General features: G+C 42.5%; 2 pseudogenes across 1 annotated transcript; both read right to left on the reverse strand.

Annotated features, from left to right (window-relative positions):
• Positions 1-8270: 8270 nt before the first annotated feature.
• LOC108312387 lies at positions 8271-9095 on the reverse strand (annotated as a pseudogene). The gene has a single exon (XR_001828614.2). The product of XR_001828614.2 is annotated as a 60S ribosomal protein L7a-like (transcript).
• A 3864-nt stretch (positions 9096-12959) lies between these two features.
• On the reverse strand, positions 12960-13727 carry LOC108312388 (annotated as a pseudogene).
• Positions 13728-15983: the final 2256 nt, after the last annotated feature.

The following is a 15983-nucleotide window of genomic DNA, read 5'->3' on the forward strand; positions in this document are numbered from 1 at the left end:
TACTCTGTCACCCAGGCTGGAGCACAGTGGAGCTGATTCCCGGCTCATTGCAACCTCCACCTCTCTGGGTCAAGTAAGCCTCCCACCTTGGCTTCCTGAGTAGCTGGGACTACAGGCACATGCCACTATGCCCAACTAATTTTTGTATTTTTTGTAGAGGCGGAGTTTCACCATGTTGTCCAGGCTGATCTCAAACTCTTGGGCTCAGGCAATCTACCCACCTCCACTTCCCAAGGTGCTGGGATTACAGGTGTGAGCCGCTGCACCTAGCCAGTTCCTGCAGCATTTTCACATGCCTTTAGGATAACGCTTACTACATCATAATTGTTTGTCTACCTGTTTTGCCCACAATACTGATCCTATAAGTAAAGGGACCCCCCCACCATATCAACAATGTCACGTATACCAGGCTCTTTTAAAAATGTTTTGTTAAGTGAAAAATCATAGTATGTAATAGAAAAAGTGTTGTTATATTTCTTGAAAGATGCAATCGGAATTCCACGTCATGCAGGATAGATGTCATGACAAGAGTTTGTGAAATTATTCTGCACCTATACCTGTATAGTGTCTTTCCTCCATGACACACACAGCTCTTCTGCCTGTGCTCCTATCCAGGACCAGCCCTGTACTTATGAGGTAGATTGCATCCTCTTTCACCTACTCAAGGTTGAGCACCTACTCAAGGCACTCACCCCCAACAGTTCTACCCACTCCGTCTCCCATCCCTGATTTCTCTTCACTGTCAGCGTATAAACGAGTTATGATTCTCACCTTTAACAACAAAAATCCCAAAGCTTTTCTTGACTTCATATCCTCATTTATTTGCTCTTTTATGACAAAACTCTTTGAAAGAATTGTCTCTACTTCCTGTGTCTAATTCCTCTCTTCCCAGTCTCTCTTGGGCTCACTCCAAACACTTTTACCCTAGCCCTTCCATGGCAAATGTCCTCATCAAAGTCTCCATGACCTTTGTTTTACTAAACCAGTCTTTCAGTCTTTCAGTTTTCAATCATTGTATTATATGACCTATTCTAAATTTTTGACACAGTCAATCACTCCTTTATTCTCTTCACTTTGTTCAAAAATTTGGCCCCCTTTTCCTTTTTTCCCTCTATCTCACTGACCACTCTTTTTCAGTTTCCTTTGCTAGTTCTTTCTTGTCTCTCTGATTTCCAAATTTGGGGGTGGCTTTGACTCAGGCAGACCTTGGACATCTTGGTAGTCACTTTCTTGGTAACCTCCATTGGTTTCAAGGCTTTAAATACCATATGATAAATGCCAAATTTAGATGTTTTCTTTTTTTAACCAAGTCTCTTTCTGTTGCCCAGTCTGGAGTGGAGTATTATGATCTGGAATCACTGCAGCCTCTACCTCCTGGGTTGAAGCCTCAGCTTCCCAAGTAGCTGGGAATACAGGCATGTACCACCATGCCTGGCTAATTTTTTGTATTTTTAGTAGAGACAAGGTTTCACCCTGTTGGCCAGTCTGGTCTTGAACTCCTGACCTCAAATGACCCACCTTGGCCTCCCAGAGTGCTGGGATTACAGGCATGAGCCACTGTGCCCAGCCTTAAATTTGGTTTTCGAGTATAGGCCTCACTCTGGAGCTTCAGATGCATATGTCTGTCTACATGTATCTAATTTGCATCTCAAACTTTACATAGCTGAATCCAAATTTCTGATCTTTAACACTACAACAGAAAAAAAATGAAACTCTTCTTTTCAGTCTTCTCCATCTCATTTGAAGGCAATTCCTTTTTCCATTTTATTTGACTAAAATCTGTGGAGGCATTCTTGACTCTTCTTTCTCTCTCACTCTACATAAAATTTCTTTGTGACTTTTATTGGATTTACCTTTAAAGTGTATCCATAATCTGATCCCTTATTATTATTATTATTATTATTTTGAGACAGGATCTCACTCTGTCATCCAGGTTGGAGTACAGTGGCACAATCTTGGCTCACTGGAACCTCTGCCTCCCAGGCTCAGGAGTGGTGAATTGTATTGCAGATATCTGAGGGCAATTACATAGAGCCTAAGATGGGTACCTGCTCGGCATGTTTGAGAAAATGCAAGAGCAGTGTTGCTGGAGTGTAATTAATGAGAGAAAGCATGGTGGAGTATAAAGTCTGGAGGAAAGGGGGAGAAAGACTGAAGGGCCTCCTATGCCATTGTAAAGACTTTGGCTTTTATTGGAGAGATGGGAAGCCATTTGGAGGGTTCTGAGTAAAGAAGAGGCCATCTGCTTGGATTTTAATAAGATCACTCTGGCTACTGTGTTAAGAGTAAATTGAAGCAAGACCTGGAGGCCAGTTCAGGGACTTCTGCAATAATTTAGGCAAGAGATCATGATGATGTGAATCAAGGTGGTAGCCGGAGATCTAATGAGAAGGGATCAGGCCGGGTGCAGTTGTTCATGCCTGTAATCCCAACACTTGGGGAGTCCAAGGTGGATGGATGGCCTGAGCTCAAGAGTTCGAGACCAGCCTGAATAACATGGCAAAACTGTTTCTATTAAAAATATGAAAAATTAGCCAGGTATGGTAGTTTGTGCCTGTGGTCCCAACTACTTGGAAGGCTGAGGTGGGAGGATCACGCCAGTGCACTCCAGCCTGGGTGACAGAGTGAGACTCCGTCTCAAAAAAAAAAAAAATGCAGCTCCTCGCTTCTTTTTCTCCCATTTTCAATCACTACCCATTGCAGGCATTTCCTATCCCTCTCCTATTCCCTGTTTTTCCCCACCTTTGGTAGCACTTACTACAACCCAACCTATTGTTTTACTTATTCCTTGTCTGTCTATAGGTAAGCACCATGAGGCAGAATTTTAATTTTTTCACTGATGTATTCCTAGTGCCTAGAACAGTGCCTGGCACTTAGGTGCTTAAATAATATTTTTTAAAAGACTAAATAAATAAATAAGTTATAGTCATTGATGAGCATATATCATATGCCAGGGACTGGATAAGAGAATCCCTTAAGCCCAGGAAGTTCGAGGCCTGCCTGGACAACATAGTAAGATCTCATCTCTTAAAAACAGCCAGGCGCCATGGCTCACATCTGTAATCCCAGCACTTTGGGAAGCCGAGGCAGGCGGATCACAATGTCAGGAGTTTGAGACCAGCCTGACCAACATGGTGAAATACCCCATCTCTACGAAAAATACAAAAGTTAGCCGGGTGTAGTGGCAAGCACCTGTAATCCCAGCTACTCAAGAGGCTGAGGCAGGAGAATTGCTTGAACCTGGGAGACGGAGGTTGCAGTGAGCCAAGATCACGCCATTGCACTCCAGCCTGGGTGACAGAGACTCTGTCTCAAAGGGTGAGACTCCGTCTCAAAACACACTCACACATACTCCGCTCCTGAAAGTCTAGATATTTTTGGCAGAGATAGTAAGAATATCTAATATTTGTCAAGCACCAGGCACTGTTCTAAGAATTTTGCATGTATCGTTTCATTTAGTTCTCAAAATAAGAGGTGGATACTATTAAATAATATTTTACAAACAAGGGGACCAAAGCACTGAAATGAAGAAGCATACTCAATGTCACAGAGCTAGTAACCAGTGATACTAGGATTCAAATCCATACAGTCTGACTTTGGAACCCATATGGCTAAGGACTTAAGTTTGCAGTTTATAATGCAATGAAGTCACTACTGTGATTAAAGGGAGCGTAGGTCATTAGAGGAAAACATAGCAAGCCAGACTTTCTGGGAGAGGTGATTGTGAGGGACTGCAATTAGTTAGCCAAGGGAAGAACAAGGGAATGGATGCCTAGGGCAGAAAGTGCAGCATATGCAATAACAGGTGAAAGAGTGGGTGCTTGGGCATTCTACAAATGTTATTAGTAATAGCTAGAGAATAAAGTGGTAGAGAGAAGGTGATAAGAGCAGATAAGGTACACAGAGGCCATATCATGAAGGGCCTTAAATGTCATAATTAGGATTTTACATTTTATCTTTTTAAAATTTTTTTTTTCTTTTGAGACAGTGTCTCACTCTGTCGCCCAGGCTGCAATCTCAACTCACTGCAACCTCCACCTCCCAGGTTCAAACAATTCTCCCTGCCTCAGCCTCCCGAGTAGTTGGGATTACAAGCACCCGCCACCATGCCCGGTTAATTTGTTGGTATTTGAAGCAGAGATGGGTTTTCGCCATGTTGGCCAGCCTGGTCTCGAACTCCTGACCTCAGGTGATCTGCCTGCCTCGGCCTCCCAAAGTGCTGGGATTATAGGCATGAGCCACCGCACCTGGTCTTTACATTTTATCTTGAAGGCAATAGGGAAAGCCACAGATGGATTTTAAACAAGGAAATGGAAATACAATCAGATTTGAATTGCAGAAAAATCACTCTGAGCTGTGTAGGTAACAGATTAAATTAAAGGCAAGGAGAACAGCTATATTTAATTAAGGTTGTTTTAGTAATACAAGGAAAAAGAATGAAGACTTGAACTAAGATGGTTGAAGTGGTGATAAAGACAGGTGAACAGACTTAAGAAATAATAAAAACATATAATCAAAGGGATGCAGTTACCAACTAAGGAGAATTGTTAAAGAGGAAGAGGACAAGAATGACACTCAGGTTTGGTAACAGTACTGGGTGGTAGAACCACTGACTGCCATAGAGAATACTAGAGGGAGAAAAGTTTATCAGCTGAGTGTTGGACTTGCTGAGTTTACAATTATCTTAGTTCCTTTGTGCTGCTATAATAGAATACCACAGGCCGGGTAATTTACCAAGAACAGAAGTTTATTTCTTATAGTTCTGGAGGCTGGGAAGTCCAAGATTAATGCATCAGCAGGTTCAACTGTATGGTGAGGGCTTTGTTTTTCAGAGGGGAGGAACACTATGTCCTCATGTGGAGGAAGGGGTTAGGGCAAGTCAGCCAAATGCTGCAATGCCTCTTTTATAAGGTGCTTAATCCCATCAATAAGGGAGAAGCCATCCGGGCATGGTGGCTCATGCCTGTAATCCCAGCATTTTGGGAGGTTGAGGTAGGCGGATCACCTGAAGTCGGGAATTCGAGACCAGCCTGACCAACATGGAGAAACCCCATCTCTACTAAAAATACACAATTAGCAGGGTGTGGTGTGGCATGCATAATTCCAGCTAGTTAGGAGGCTGAGGCAGGACAATCATTTAAACTCCAGAGGCAGAGATTGTGGTGAGCCGAGATTGTGCCATTGCACTCCAGCCTGGGCAACAATAATGAAACTCTGTCTTAAAAAAAAAAAGAAAAGAAAACTTGGATTTTATTTGTATGTTTTGGCTTATGAATATTTTGGTAGGTTTTATGATTTAAATAATATTGTACANTTTTTTGGAAATAGGGTCTCACTCTGTCACCCAGCCTGGAGTACAGTGGCGCAGTCACCACTTGCAGTGGCCTCAAACTCTCAGGCTTAGGTAATTGAACCACCTCAGCTTCCTGAGTAGCTGGGATTACAGATGCACACCACCACACCCAGCTAATTGTAGAGATGAGGTTTCACCACCTTGTCCAATCTGGTCTTGAACTCCCGGGCTAAATGATCCTTCTGTCTTGGCCTCCCAAAATGCTGGGTTTATACACTTGAGCCACTGCATTTGGCTAGCCCCACCTCTTAATATCATCATATTTGCAACACCTGAGTTTTGGAGCGAACCTATACAAAACATAGCAGAATACTCTAGTGGAGAGCTATAGTGAGCGGTTGGATGTATTGGTCTGGAGCTACTAGCTCTATGACATTGAGTGTGCTTAGGTCCCCTGGTTTGTAAAAATAGTATTTTAATAGTATCCACCTCTTATTTTGAGAACTAAATGAAATGATACATGTAAAATTCTTAGAACAGTACCTGGTACAAAGTAACAGTGCCTGATGTAGGGCTCAGGAAAACATCTGGGCTAGAGACATCAGGCCATAGATGAAGTTGATGTCATAGTAGCGAAAGAGTAAAATGAACACTGGGAAACACCCATATTTAAAGCAGTGAGTTTGAGCATCAAATCACCTTGAGCATCAAATCTTGTAAAAATACAGATTCTCTGGAGCCCCTCCCCAAATCTACTGAAGCAGAATCTTCAGAGATGAGAGAAGGAGGAATCTAAATTTTTAAGAGCTCTCAGTTAATTTTGCCTGGGCCAGCCTGCAACTGGAAACCAGTGATTAAAATGATGGGAAGAGATCAAGAAACATACTTTTAAAAAGAGGCAAGAAAGGGAATAAATAATAATGCCTAACATTGATTACACACTTAGTGTGAGTCAGGTACTATTCTAAACACTGTAGAGCAATCTCATATGAATCCTTATAACAACCCAGATACTTGGTACTATTATCCCCACTCTATACATGAGAAATTTGAGATACAAGGATGTCATGTAATTTATTGAAGTCAAATTGCTAATAAGTGGTAGATCCAGGATTTAGATCTAGTCCATGCTCTAGATCAGTGCCACTCATATTTTTTTATTTTCATTTTTTGAGACGGGATCTTGCCTTCACCCAGGCTAGAGTGCAGTGGCTCAATCATGGCTCACTATAATCTTGAGCTCCTGCTCAGACCTACTCAGTCAGAATCTGCATTATAAACAAATTCATAAGCACTGTAGTTCCAGCTATTCAGGAGGTTCAGGCAGGAGGATCATTTGAGGCTAGAAGTTTGAGATCAGCCTGGGTAACATATCAAGACCCTGTCTCTACACACAAAAAAATTTTTAAATAGCCACCTGTTGGTGGTATGTGCCTGTAGTCCCAGCTACCCTGGAGGCTGAGGCAGGAGAATCACTTAAGCCCAAAAGTTTGAGGCTGCAGTGAGCTGTGGTGGCACCACTGCACTGCACCTGGGCAACAGAGTGAGATCCTACCTCAAAGAAAAGGAAAGAAAGCTGGGCACAGTAGCTTACACCTGTAATCCCAGCACTTGGGTGGCCAAGGTGGGTGGATCAAGAGGTCAAGAGATTGAGACCAACCTGGCCAACATGGTGAAAGCCGTCTCTACTAAAAATACAAAAATCAGCCAGGTGTGGTGGTCTGTGCCTGTAGTCCCACCTACTTGGGAGGCTGAGGCAAGAGAATCACTTGAACTTGGGAGGCAGAGTTTGCAGTGAGCCAAGATTGCACTACTGCACTCCAGCCTGGGCGACAGAGGGAGACTCCATCTCAAAAAAAGAGAGAGAGAGAGAGAAAGAAAGGGAGGGAGGGAGGAAAGGAGAGAAGGAGGGAGACAGGGAGGGAGGGAGGAAGGAAGGAAGGAAGGAAGGAAGGAAGGAAGGAAGAAGGGAAGGAAGGAAGGAAGAAGGGAAGGAAGGAAGGAAGGAAGGAAGAAGGGAAGGAAGGAAGGGAGGGACTAAATTTAAAAGGGCAACGGCAGGGATAATTCTGGGCTATCAACCAGAGTATCATTAGTCAAATCAATCTTATTCTGTTTATCTGTGGTCTAATTTTTAAAATCCAGAATTTGAAATGAGTTTTGAACATTCTCTATAATATAATCTAAAGAAAAAAGTAGTATTCCTGAATAGAAAAAAGAAAAAAAATTCATAAAAGTGATTTAGGAAAATAATGAAAACTAACAAAATGCTAAGTCCTTTTCCAAAGTTCCCCCAAAAAAGTGTTCTAATGAAAGCAAAAAACTGAAATCTTTCTTTAAAATGTTTTTCCAAATTTATTTATTTATTATTTATTTGAGACAGGGTTTCACTGTAGCACAGGGGCATGATCTCGGCTCACTGCAACCTCTGCCTGCCTCCCTGGTTCAAGTGATTGTCCTGCCTCAGCCTCCCCAGTAGCTGGGACTACAGGCGCCTGCCACTACATGTGGCTAATTTTTGTACTTTTAGTAGAGATGGGGTTTCACCATGTTAGCCAGGCTGGTCTCAAACTCCTGGCCTCAGGTGATCCACCCGCCTCAGCCTCCCAAAGTGCTGGGATTACAAGTATGAGCCACTACCAGTGCCTGGCTTGTTTTTCGAAATTTAAATGACAAATGCAAAAGAAGCCAGACATGAAACTGAATGAATAAATTTGGGATGGCTTTAATTTTAGAAAACAGAGTATGAATATTTCCTTTTCTAGAGATCATTAATTTATAAAGCCAGCATGTAACTGTAAAATCCATACAAAATACAAAAGTAAAATTGCTCAGCATTGAATTTTTTTCTAAACAACTGTTAACTAAACAGACTGGAATATAGAATACAAAGAAAAATTTGCATAAAAAGGACAAGAGAGATTTCTGATAATTTTTTTTTGCATTAATTATTTTTATTTACAGAAACAGTGTACATTTAACCCAGTTTTGTGGCAAGTTCTTTAGCCTTTGCCTTTTCTAGCTTGGCGATGCAAGCCACAGACTTGGGACCCAGGACATTGCCTCCCCAGTGACGGCAGATCTCATCGTATCTGTCATTATAGTTGGTGCGGATAGCTTCCACCAGCTTAGCCAAAGCACCTTTGTCTTTTGAGTTAACAGTTAACGTGTGTGAAGGCGACAGTGGTGCAGGTCGCCCTGTGGACTAGACGTCCCAGTCTTACCTTCCCCTTGATGATGCAGTAGGGGACTCCCATTTTACAACAGAGGGCAGGCAAAAAGACAACCAGCTCAATGGGATCCACGTCGCATGCAATCACCACCAGCTGAGCTTTCTTGTTCTCCACCAAGGCAGTGATGATGTTAACTCCTGCTCGAAGGACAGGTGGTCTCTTACTGGGGACGTCCCCTTTGCCAGCCGCTTTCTTCTCGGCCCGAGCCAACAGCCTCTGCTTCTTTTCTTGCTTCGTCTCTGGTCTATACTCGTGGGCCAGCTTAAGCAGCTGAGTAGCTGTTTGGCGGTCCAGGGCCTGGGTGAACTGGTTATTTGCAGGGGGCACTTTCAGACGCTTATAGAGGATGGCTCTCTGTTGCTGCAACCTGATATAGCGGGGCCATTTCACAAAGCGGGTGAGGTCTCTTTTGGGCCGGATGTCTTGTCCAATGCCAAAATTTTTAGGCCTTTTCTCAAACAGGGGATTCACCACTTTCTTGGCCTCCTGCTTCTTCACGACAGCAGGGGCTGGAGCCACCTTCTTCCCCTTGGCCTTCTTTCCTTTCGGCATCTTGGGCGGCGGGAAGAGAGAGCTGATAATTTTTTTTTAAGAGATGGGGGTCTCGCTCTGTCACCCAGGGTGGAGTACAATGGCATGATCACAGCTCATGGCAGCCTTGAACTCCTGGGCTCAAGTGATCCTCTCCTGAGTAGCTGGGATTATTACCACATCATAAATCTTATGTCTTTTTTCACATTTACCCAAAGTAAGTTATAGAATTGACCAAACAAGGATTCAAATTGCTTACCTTCTGTATAGTCCCTGTGTTAGTTATCCATTGTTGTGTAATAAATTATCCCAAGATTTAGCAGCTCAAAACAACACACGTTTATTATCTGGCAGTTTTTGTGGCTCAGAAATTTGGGAGTAGGTTAGCTGTGTGGTTCTGCCTCAGGATCTCTTACAAGGCTGTGATGAATACGCAGGCTGGGGTTGCAATCATCTGAAGGCTCTCTTGGGGCTACAGTATCCACTTCCAAGGCAGCTTACTGACACGGTTGCTGGCAGGGGCCTTAGTTCCTCTCCTTTGTGCTAGTTGAGTGTCCTCATGATCAGGCATCAGGCTTCTGCAGAGTGAGTGATGTGAGAAGGACAGGAGGAAGCTGCAATGCCCTGTATGACCTAGTGTCAGAGATCACACACTGTCACTTCCTCCATATTTATTTGCAGTGAGCTACAGTCACACCACTGTACTCCAGCCTGGTCAACAGAGCAAGACCCAATCTCTGAAAATAATAGTTCAACTAAACTATAATCCAATTGCCAAAAATGCCTAGCTCACATCATAAGTAGATCCATATGTAGCATAGCAAATGCTCATTGTTGCAGCTTCCCAGATGCCTCTTTTCCTTCATTTGGTAGCAATGCCTTGATTTTCTTTTGCAAAACAAAGCATTCTTCCCTTTCAGTCAGTGTGGTGAGGTTGAGGCTGATTCCACTCCTTGGTTCTAGCTATGCGCTCACGTCTCAAGCTAGGCTGTTGTCACACTGAGATCTCAGCTGAAAGTATTGGCAAAAGGCATATTTCTTCCACTGGGATTGCTCAACTGTTGGCGCCTGCCTGGGAAGGAAGTCACTGCAAAGGAAAGCAGAGACCAGAATGGAAGAGAGAAAGGCTTCTTGACGCTGTCTTGAGAGTAGTTGGATCCAGCTGCACATGGGGTACATATCTACCTCTGGACTTTGCAGAAAAAAAAAATCCTTTTTAATCTAGTTTAAACTGATGTCTAATTTTTGCTACAAAGAGTCTTGATAAATACATGAACCAACATGAAAGGTGTCTGTAAAATACAGCAAAGCCAAAAAGGCAAGATGCAAGACACATATGGATGAATTCATTTTTTTCGTCAAAAAATAAAATAAAAATTATACCTAGTATGCACTCCCAAAATTAAGGTAAAACATTTTTAATAAAATAAAATAATAATCCTAGAAGAATATATACTAAACTGTTAGGAGTGTTCAAGTGAAAAATAGAGAGAGAAAGAGGATGGAGTTTCTCTTTGGAGAATGGCATACAGGGGATTTTTGCTTTCTATATATTTCCTTATTTTAAACAATTTTAATATTGAACATATATATAATTATCACTTTAAAAATAATGAAAATAAGTATCTCATAATAGGGGAGAATTAGATAAATCATGATATCCATGCCACAAAGACTATTAAAATTCATATTTTAAGTGAACATATAATAGCATAGTAAAATGATCACTATTTTATGGTAAATGAAAAAGTGGTGCACAAATGGCACAATGGAATTACAGCATTGTAGACAGAATAAAGGTAAAGAACCAAGTGCTTAACAGTAAGGACTCTAGCATCAGGCAGCCAGCACTCAACTCCTAACCTGATCACCTGACATATATGACTTTCAGCAAGTTCATGTCTCTGAACAGATTTTTTTCTTCTGTGAAAGGTAGAACATGGTAATAGCACCTAGGTCACAAGGTTGTTTTGAAGAACAAATTAGCTAATTCATTTAAGGTGCCTGGAAAATATATGAAAAAAAATACACCAAAATTTTAACAGTTGGGTTTTTATTGGGGGGGATGGTGAAGTTACCAATAAATTTTATTTTCTCCTATAAGCTTTCTATATTTTAAAAATTATAATCAGAAAAAAATAAAATTAGTATGTCTGGTGTCCTGTAAAATACAGTAATGATTGAGAGAAAAAAATATTAGCAATACTATCAGTACCTCAGAGAGCTTTAGCACAGTTTCCCATTTAGGTGGTTGGTCTATAACAACACTACTAGACTTATCACCAGATAAAATGTGTGCGGCCAGGTGGGGTGGCTCATGCCTCTAATTCCAGGACTTTGGGAGGCCAAGGCAAGAGGACTGCTTGAAGCTAGGAATTCGAGACCAGCCTGGGCAACACAGTGAGACCCCCCCCACCTCTATAACGTAAAACATAAAAAATTAGCCGGGCATGGTAGTGCACACCTGCAGTCCTAGCTTTGGGGGCTGAGGCAGGAGGATCGCTTGAGCCCAGGAATTTGGGGCTGCAGTGAGCTATTGCGGTACCACTGCATTCCAGGCTTTGAGCAACACTGTCTCTAAAAAATAAAAATAAATAAAAATGTATGAAAAGGGGAAATCCTGGGAAAGTTCACAACCAAAAGGGAACACTTGAAGGAAGTAATAATAATCTCTTGTATTTGTATAACTGCTTTTTACATTACAAATGCCATCAAATTGTCCAAAAAGCCCATATAGACATTGTTATTTCCATTTTACCAACAAGAAACTGATGCTCAAAGTGATTAAATGACAAAAATCCATGATTTGCAAATAACCAAACTGGGTGTTGAATTCAGGTTTTCTAGGTTAAAAAGAAAAAAAAAAAAAAGATGAAATACAAGAACATAGCATTAGTGTGTTTCAGAATCCAGAGAACCTTTTCCTAGAAGTTGCCCATGATCATGTTAGATATCTTTTCCTGTGACTTTTTTGTTGTTGTTTATTGCACATCACTCCTTTATTATACTGATCTGGAAAAACGATTTAGTACAGTTATGCTCAAATGAACACTGGACCTGTGTGGCAGGGCCAAGCAACTAGAACATGGTTCAGAAATCAGTGAAAGAGACACTTGGACAGAACCAAGAGGCATTTCACTGCCACAAAACAAGCCGAGGAGGGATTCAAAAACACACAGCAGGAAGCACTCCTGCCCCTCAGAGGTCAAGGAGCTGATCCCATATTCGTATGAGGAGTGGCTTATTTTCTGATGGCCACATGTGATACTATTTCAACCGCCACAAGAAACCCCAGAAGGGTTACTGTTTTGTATTATTTATATATACTATACTTTAAAAATATATATATAAAAGTAAATGTAACACCTGAACTAAATTCAGGATTGATCCAACCTTCTAGAGGCAGCTCCTCTGGGGTCAGGGAGGAAAAATTGTCACATCACCATGCAGGTTACATTCATCTTCCACTGGAATGACTAGAGTCCCCAGGCAGTGGCCTGACTGCAGGCAGCAGAAGACTGGCTCCTGGGGGCAGACGGGCTCTCTTTCTTCTCCTCATTGGTCACGGCTTAGCATTGTTCCGCCCTACAAGTCCTTAGTAAACAAAGCACTTGCAAAAACCCAGGTCACTACCTTTAAACTCTCTTGGATAAGGGGAGCCTTTCCACAGCTTGGACTGAGAACCTGTGCCCTAGAAGTGCTATTCTGACAAGAATGTATGAAGGGAGTGGGTACAGGAGACAAAATGGCTAAAATGAAAATGAGAGCCACCAGTCCCCATCTGCAGCTACAACTCAAGATGTCTACAGACGTGGTCAGTGTGACATGTGTAGGTAGGAGGGGTAGAGGGATGCAACAGGCAGGGAGGGTGTTCCTGGGGACAGCAGCCTGCCCACTGGCCTTCACTTCTTGGCCTTGCCCTAGGCAGCCACAGCTTCCATGGCTTTACCCATGGTCTTTTCATCCCCTAGGAACTGTATGGGCTTGATGGGCTTCAAGTTCTTGTCCAATTCATAGACAACGGAAATACCAGTTGGCAGGTTCAGCTCCATGATAGCCTCTTCAGAGAGACCCTCCAGATGCTTGGCAATGCCCTGGAGGCTGTCGCCATGGACTGCAATCAGTACCTGTTTTTCCTCCTTGATCTGGGGAACTACTTCTTCATTCCAGAAGGGGAGAGCTGAAGCGGTGGTGTCCTTCAGACTCTCACAGGAGGGTAGCTGATCTTCTGTGAGGTTTGTATACCTGCGATCCTTACTGATGTTGCTGTAGAAAGGATGGTCGGGCTCCATCGGAGGTGATGGAACATCATAGGAGCGCCTCCAGATCTTCACCTGGGCCTCACCATGCTTTGCAGCAGTTTCTGCTTTACTGAGATCGGTTAGACCCCCACAGTGCCGCTCATTGAGGTGCTAGGTCCTCACTACTGGCAGCCACATCTGATTGATGGCATCTAGCACTGTCCAGAGGGTCTGGATCGCTCTCTTCTGCTCTGAGGTGAAGCAGAGGTCAAACTCATAGCCAGCATTTAGCAGCGCCTGCCTGCCGCGCTTCGCCTTCTTGTGGCTCGCTGGCCTCAGGTCGGTGTCTTACCAGCCGCTGAAGCGGTTCTCCATCCAGTTCCATGCTCTCTCACCGTGCCGTATCAGCACCAGTTTGTAGGCGGCCATGGCTGCGGGATGGGGATGCAGCCGACTTATTATTATTCTTTTTTAAATTTTGAGATGGAGTTTCACCCTTGTCACTCAGACTAGAGTGCAATGGCACGATCTTGGCTCCCTGTAACCTCTACCTCCCAAATTCAAGCGAGTCTCCTGTCTCATCCTCTCCAGTAGCTGGGATTACAGGCATCTGCCACCATGCCCAGCTAATTTTTGTACTTATTTTAGTAGAGATGGGGTTCCATTATGTTAGCCAGGCTGGTTTTGAACTCCTGACCTCAGGTGATTCACCTGCCTCGGCCTCCCAAAGTGCTGGGATTACAGGCCTGAGCCACCACACCTGGCCATGTGACTCATTTTGAAAGGTCTTTTCATGCGTTAGGGAAATTCCACAATATTATTTTTATTCTTTAAAAGTACTTTGTTTTTGATGTTTTTTAGTTTCTAAGCAGACAAATTTTTAGTGCATGATTTCTTGTGTAATTCTTCAAAAATAATCAAATTTTGGGAAAATAGCTCCAGAGACTTTTAGTGTGTATAGATTTGCACTGAGGTAGAGATGAAAAAAGATAGCAGTAAAATAAGGAACTCTTATTGGCCAAAACTAGAGAAAATATTTACAATCTAAACATCAATAAATATAAAGAAGGCATTGAAAGGTAATCAGTCTACATAGAGAGGGAAGTGACATGTGGATTTGTAAAAATAGGCAGGAGCCTTAAATAAATCTGAGTCTTAAATAAATAAATAGTGTGTTTGTCCTAAAGGCAGCACAAGAAGTCTGCCTCTCGAATAAAGACCAACAGAGGCCATTAAAGGGAATTTTAGGAAGGGAGCGACATTGTCAGAATGGCAACAGAGGAAGTTGATTTTGGCAGCAGCTTTGGGAAAGGACTTGAGGAGGAAAAATATCTGGAAAGGAGGCTTTTCTCAAGGGGAGTAATAACTGTAAGTGCACATAGGTGAAGTTGTAAAGATGGAAAAGATTGAGCACACAAGAGCCATCAATTTCAAACTTTTATGGAAATGTTCTGTTTTTTAAATCCTTTTAATCAAATCTTATTTATCATCTATCTCTCCACTATACTTTGAATTTAGCTTTCATTAAGACTTACTCAAAATCATTATAATAATAGTGCATTTTAAAATTGCTTGGGCCACCTGCACTGGTCAAATCAGCCCTCTCCCTACTGTCATGCCACTTTAGTAGGATAGAAGGGACGGCCCACAGCTGGCAAGGCTGCCACCTGCCTCTCTCCTACTAAGTGCTAAGAAATCAGACACAAAGCAGAGGCTATATGTATTAACCGTATGTTGCATTCCAACAAGACTCAAGGATGTTTGATCAGTTTCCTAGTGCAGCCATCTGGGCATTCCAAACTCCAGTAATAAACATTAACGCCTTGGACTTGAAATGTTAAAATAAAACACCCATTGTTTCAAACATCATTCTGTGTTATGAATTTTTGTTAAGAGTGTTGGAAGGTGGGTAAAAGGCTATTATATTCAGACTCTTTTAGTAGCTTTTAGCTTGTTGGGACATGAGTTTCAATTCTTTGAACTGTAGTCCTCCTCCTAGTTATATAGCACAGTTCATTATTGGATAAACACTTAGCAGCCTGTAAGTTTTCACTTGGTTTTGTTTTGTTTTAAACTGTTGCTAATTTCATTTGCTTTGAGCTGCTTTGAATTTTTAAACTATATCCCGATAAATGGTGAATGTTAAATGTTTAACAGTGATGCTAGGAATTAAGATTGCAACCGCCAAAAAGAAAATAATACAAGCAACAATTATTCTTTTCTCTTATTTCTTTTTTTTGTTGTTGCCCAGGCTAGAGTACAGTGGCGTGTGTGATCATGGCACACCGCAGACTGCACTCAAGCATTCCTCCCACCTCAACCTCCAGCATAGGACGACAAGCATATGCCACCATACCTAGCTAATTAAAAAATTTTTTTTGTAGAAATGGGGTGTCTCCCTGTGTTGCCTAGGCTGATATCAAACTCCTGGCCTCAAGCAATCCCCTCCCAAAATCCTAGGATTAGACCAGGCACAGTGGCTCACACCTGTAATCCCAGCACTTTGGGAGGCCAAGGCGGGCAGATCACCTGCGGTCAGAAGTTTGAGACCAGCCTGGCCAATATGGTGAAACTCTGTCTCTGTCTCTACTGAAAATACAAAAATTAGCTGGGTGTGGTGGTGGACACCTGTAATCCCAGCTACTTGGGAGGCTGAGGCAGGAGAATCACTTGAACCTGGGAGGC

Source organism: Cebus imitator, unplaced genomic scaffold (assembly GCF_001604975.1).
Source record: "Cebus imitator isolate Cc_AM_T3 unplaced genomic scaffold, Cebus_imitator-1.0 Scaffold124, whole genome shotgun sequence".
Lineage (NCBI taxonomy): Eukaryota > Metazoa > Chordata > Mammalia > Primates > Cebidae > Cebus > Cebus imitator.